Raw genomic sequence first — 6,381 nt, 5'->3', positions numbered from 1 at the left:
CCATATCATCTCCTTGGTTGCCTCTGTAGCAACAACATACTCTTCCCCTGTAGTGGATAAAGCATTAACCTTTTGTAATTGAGAAACCCAACTCACTATTGTTCCACCAATAGTAAATAGATAACTTGTAGTACTATGCCTGGTATAAATATTCCCTACCAAATCTGAGTCAACATAGCCCTGCAAATCAGTAGTAAAGCCCCCAAAATGTAAACACTTACTATATATTCCTCTCAAATATTTGAGAATCCATTTAACTACATTCCAATGCTCAATTCCTGAATGACTCATATACCTGCTAATGACTCCTAATGCATGTGCAATATATGGCCTTGTACACACCATAACATACATCAAGCTTCCTACAACTGAAGTATAAGGTACCTTGGACATCTTAGCCTCCTCTTATTGTGTCTTTCGACACATCTCCTTAGTTAATTTCAAATGACCAGGTAAAGGTGTGCTGACAACTTTAGCATTCTCCATACGGAAATGTTGCAACACCTTGGCAATATAATCAACCTAAGATAATGTTAATTTTCTATTTTTCCTATCTCTCCAATTTCATACTTAAGATTTTTTTTTTGCTGTAACCAAATCCTTCATAGAAAATGAATGTGCTCACTATTCTTTTAACCCCTTAATGTGATCCATGTTAGACCCAACTACAAGCATTTCATCAACATATAACATAAAATAATATAGGTGTGATCATCTATCCTCTTAAAGTAAATACAATGATCTAAATGACACCTACTACATCCATGCTCATGCATAAAACCTCTCAAATTTCAGATACCATTGTCAAGATGCTTGCTTCAACCCATATAAACTTTTGTTCAATCTTCACACTAGATTCTCCTTACCTTGGACTTCAAATCCCTATAGTTGTGACGTGTATATCTCTTCATCCAGATCACCATAAAGAAAGATTGTTTTGACATCAAGCTGCTCCAAATGCAAATTTTTAGTAGCCACAATACTTAAAATAGTACAAATAGAAGTCATTTAAAGAACAAGAGAAAATTTCTCATCAAAATCAATGCCCTTTTTTTGTGTAAATCCTTTTACAACTAACTTGGCTTTAAATATTTTCTTACCTCCATCCTCTTCTTTCAACCTATAAACCCATTTATTTTGTAAAGCTCTTTTACCTACAACAACTTGCATAAATCCCATGTCTTATTTTTCAGCAAAGATTCCATTTCTTCTTTCATTGTAAACTCCCATTGAATCTTTGTATCTATCTGCACAACTTCATCATAACATTTAGGTTCACCAACATCAGTAACTAAAATAGAAAACAACACAGAAGAAAATCTTTCTAGAGGTCTACTTAGCCTTGTTGACTGTCTGACATTCAGTAGTGTGTGTGGTATTTGTTGTTGTGATTTTTTCCAATCATGAGGAACTATTAGAACATCATCTTTTGGAGCATCATCCAACACTACATAATCATTTTCTTTTTTCTAATGCTAGTGCAACAAATCTTTGTACAATACTTTCTCATTGAACATGACATCCTTGCTTCTTATAATTTTACAATTTTCAAAATCCCAAATCCTATAACTAAATTCATCAATGCCACATCCAAAAAATACACATTTTTTTGACTTAGCTTCTAGCTCAATTCTATTTTCAAAATCTATATGTGCAAATGCTTCACAACCCAAGGTTTTGAGAAAATAATAACTCGCCTTCTTACCAATCCATGCTTCCTCTAGAATACCAAAACCCAAAGGTGTAGAGGGAGCTCTATTAATCAAATACACAATAGTTTTGATAGCCTTTGTCCACATGTTTAAGGGCAGCCCAACATGCAATTTCATGCTCCTTGCACACTCCATTATTGTCTTGTACAAATGTTCAACCACTCCATTTTCATGTAGAGTCCTTGGAATAGTTTTTTGCCTATGAATATCATTAGTGGAACAATAATCTTCAAATTCATGACTACAATACTCACCACCATTATTATATCTAAGACATTTTATCTTTTTACCAGTCTCATTCTCAACCAAGCATTTCCATTTCTTAAAAGTTTGAAATACATCAGATTTGTGTTTAAGGAAATAAACCCATACTTTTCTAGTTGCATCATCAAAAAATGTAGCATAATAATGAGAGCCACCAAAAGAAGATACATGAGCTTGTCCCCATACATTTGTATGCACAAGCTCTAATTTCTCATTTTTCTTTTCCTTCCCACTCTTCACAGAACTCACTCTCTTTTGTTTTCCATACACACAACTTTCATAGAAATCCATATTAACACATTTTAGACCTAGTAAAAATTTCTTTGAATGAAGTAATTTCATACCTTTCTCACTCACATGCCCAAGTATGCGGTACCATAGTGCTGTATCAAAATCTACAACATTTGTTTGTTCTCCCTATTCAATTGTAGCAGCTACTCTTGAACATTCATTTTCTTTGAAACAATCAAAGTAGAAAGAACAATATGACTTGTACAAAGATATAAGGTGCCTACTTTCACACATCTTGCTACTACAAGGGAGCCTTTTGAAACCTTCCAATTTTTATCATTAAAAGTAACTACACAACCCTCATCACCGAGTTGCCCTATTGAAATTAAATTCCTACTCAAACATGGAATATGTCTTACCTCGTGTAGTATCCAATGTTTCCCATTTTACAACTTAATCTTAAATTTCCCCTTTCTAGCAATCTGTCAGGGTTCATTATCCCCCAGATAAATAAATCCAAAATCCCCTTGGACATAATCAATAAAATAACCTATATGAGGCGTAGCATGAAATGAATTACCAAAATCTAAAACCCATGAATCATCAACACTTTCTAAAGAAAGAAGTAAAGCATCCTTTTCAGATTTGTTACTTACCACATTTGCCTCCTTGTTCCCTTTTGGTTTATCTCCTTCTTTATTCTTTCGAGTCCAATAATCCTTCTTCTTATGCCCTAGTTTTCCATAATACCAGCAATCTCTTTGTCCTCTGGATTAAGACCTCTTTCCCTTTGAATTTACTCTTGATTTCCCATGATTTCCAAAATTATTTCCTCTCTTATTCATTATGCCTTTGCTTTGTGCATACAAAGCACTTCCTAATGTAGATCCACCTGAGGTTTTCCTACAAGTTTCCTCACTCAGAATAACACCAATCACATCATTAAATTTTAGGGTATTAGATCCAAAAAAAAAATTACTCACAACCATTACCAAGCCATTCCAACTTTCAGGAAAAGAACACAAAATCAAGAGAGCCCTAATTTCTTCATCAAAATTGACATTCACAGAAGATAACTAACTAGTAATAGTATTAAACTCATTTAAATGATTTGCAATAGGTCCACCTTTTGCCATCTTCATATTAAATAAACGCTTCATAAGAAATGCCTTGTTTGAAGTAGAGGGCTTTTTACACAATTTCTCTAGGGTTTGCATCAACTCTTCTGTCATCTTTGCTTTTGTAGTGTTAAATGTCACTAATGGCACTAAGCATAATCAAATACTTCTAAGTGCCTTTCTAGCTAAAATCTATAAGTCCTCATCTATCATAGTTCCTTGTTTCTTTATTTTTCCTTCTGATGGCTTCCATAAATTCTTCTGGTAAAGATATTCCTCTATTTTCATCTTTCGTAACTGGAAGTTTTGCCCATTAAACTTCTCAACCTTTAGCTTACCCTCATCTATCATCACTCCCACTCAACCACAAGACCTTCCTACATAGGATCACTAAAAAAATGACAACAAGCTGGCTGTGATACCACTTGTTATAGTTTGGTGTAATTGATTATATTCCACAAATAGATATTAAGGGACATGCTAATATTAAAGCCTAATTAATATTATTATTACATGAAAACCATTATACAACATACACAAGTCTAAGTTAATATTTAGTAATTGAGACAACTTAAGTTTAACCTACCCGAAGGTTGCATTCCAAACATGTCACTCAATTATTAACTTGCCTCCTACATATTAAGGGGAAGAAAGGTAGTCAAAAGAAGAAAATGTATATAAATTCCAACACAATATAACATTGTCTAGTCTCATAATTAAATTCTTATTTTTCTTTGTTATATACTTAAGCTAATGTGAGAGGATTAGGAGATATTATTATAATATTATGTACCTGGATGTATTTATTATTAATAATTCATGAAATTTTTGAATGCACCATTCCAAAAGTAGGATTCAGAGTCAAAGTCTTCAATGCACATGTATCAAGTAGTCATAGAATGCCACTTTGAAACTTGTTATTTTTCTACTTGTTGCAATGTTTGATTTCCTTGACCAACAATTTGGACTTTATGAAGTGTTGATCATTTGTTATAAATATTAATAATTGTAACATGATAGATTTGGTTTTTTAATTTGTAAAGATATTTCACCTCTAGACTAATAGTTCAAATGAAATTTTTTTTATTAACCCAGCCTTGACTTGTTGTTGAGGGTGACAAAGAAAAGGCTTCAGAGATTTTGGTTAGACCAAGGTTTCATTGATTGAAGTTGGTCTTTTTAGAAAATACATAAATGGATTGTCTTCCTCATTATTTAATCTATAGTTCACAATAGTATAAATATTAAAATCCATGAATGAAAATTGCACTTGGAGATACCATGTAGTAGTTAATTAGGACTTACGAAACAAGATAAGACAAAAAAAAACTCATCCAATTGTTTGTGCTACATTTATTAAGATTTTAATCTAATGGAGTTGTATGTAGGTGCTTACTCACTGGCCTTGAATCTTACTAGTGCAAGTGCTCAGTCACTGACCTTGAACTTGGTGGTTCAAATACAATTGTGTTTAACTGCAACATTCAACTTATAATAATGATGCTTTACAAGGTGCTTTGTTTCATAGAATAGTTATCTTACTATATCATTTATATTTTATTGATTTGTTCCTAAAAAAAACCTAGATTCCACCTACAATAATACCTAAGATATCTACCCTAAAATCAACTCTTCCTGACAAGTTCATTAAATGCCATTGTACAAGACTAGTAGTCTAATCATTTAGTCATTATTTTATAATGCATATAATTACATATAAAAAATGTTCATGCCTTGCTAACTCAAAAATAATTATTTAGCTTACTATTTATTTTGTTATACAACACATGATTTGATTTAAAAAATAGATTTGATCCTTCCCAAAAATGCATGTCAACACTCATTTTGACACATTAATTTTGTTCTACCAAAATGCCAAATGATGAAGACTAGTATTGAAAGAAAACATATACAAGAAGTTTAAACAATTAAGAGAGAAATAAATACATCCTTGTAAATTCCATCAAAATATTTAATCCTCAAATGAATCAGATCAATAACACCTTCAATTCAAATGAACCAGATCAATAACACTTGCAATTTCTCATTCTCCCCAATTTCTATTTTATTAGGAATAATGCCTCAACCTTTGATTTCATAGCATTGGTTATTTAATTATTAATGTTGATATCGTGTTTAATGTGCTTATGTAATTAATTATTTGGGCATCTAATTATGTCATTTATGGGAGTGAGGCTTTGAGTTGTCTTCTAACATGTGAAGTGGCATGGATGACATGGTTCCTATTTTTTAAGAGGTAGGCGCCCACTTTGTACATGGTTCCTATTTTTTAAGAGGTAGGCACCCACTTTGCATGAGTTGACTGAACTCCTTTCAATAATAACTTATGTCAAATTGTTTGCTAATAGTGACAAGAAGTATTATAGAGGCATCAATTTTGGAAATCATAAGACAAGTGGAATTGTGCATATAAGTGCATTCAATGAAATGTTAGTTTGCATGAAAGTATGAGATTTTTCTATTGACTTGTATGTGTAGATCATAGTTAGTAGGTTGAAGCTTTTCATGTGTAGGTTTAGCTAGGAACCTTGCACGTTCACCTTCAATCTTGCATGTGTGCATTGAAGAAGTTGATGATATGTAGAAATCTTGGACATACCATTTTGGAAGAACCTTATTTATTCATAGTAAACTTATATGTACACTTATTTTTGGAGTAATGTAATTGTGTATTTATAAGAACCATTATGTCATCAAAATTAATCCAAAATATATGGAAGTGTAAAAACTCCTACAAGAGCCTAGTTCTATAATTGTATTGTAAAATCTATTTATTTGATTATACATTAGATTATGTTTTAGAGTGTGAGGTTTCACTCCCATAACTTTTCAATGTATATGTTTGATGCAGGAGCATTATGGGGTAGTTGGAAATCTTGTATGTTTGGGTGATTTTGACCTTGGAGTTGGTGGACTTGGTTGAAAGGAGGTGTTGCTCAATCACTACTGAGGTAGTTGTTGGTTGTAGTTTTGCCTAAGGTAATTGGTGTATGAAGGAACTTGATGATGCTTGTGGAGCTTGGTTGATGATCTTC

Source organism: Cupressus sempervirens, chromosome 6 (assembly GCF_028749045.1).
Source record: "Cupressus sempervirens isolate cs-2001-9-10 chromosome 6, ASM2874904v1, whole genome shotgun sequence".
Classification (NCBI taxonomy): Eukaryota; Viridiplantae; Streptophyta; class Pinopsida; order Cupressales; family Cupressaceae; genus Cupressus; species Cupressus sempervirens.
The sequence above is the reverse complement of the archived record's forward strand: the minus strand, read 5'-3'. Positions refer to the sequence as shown.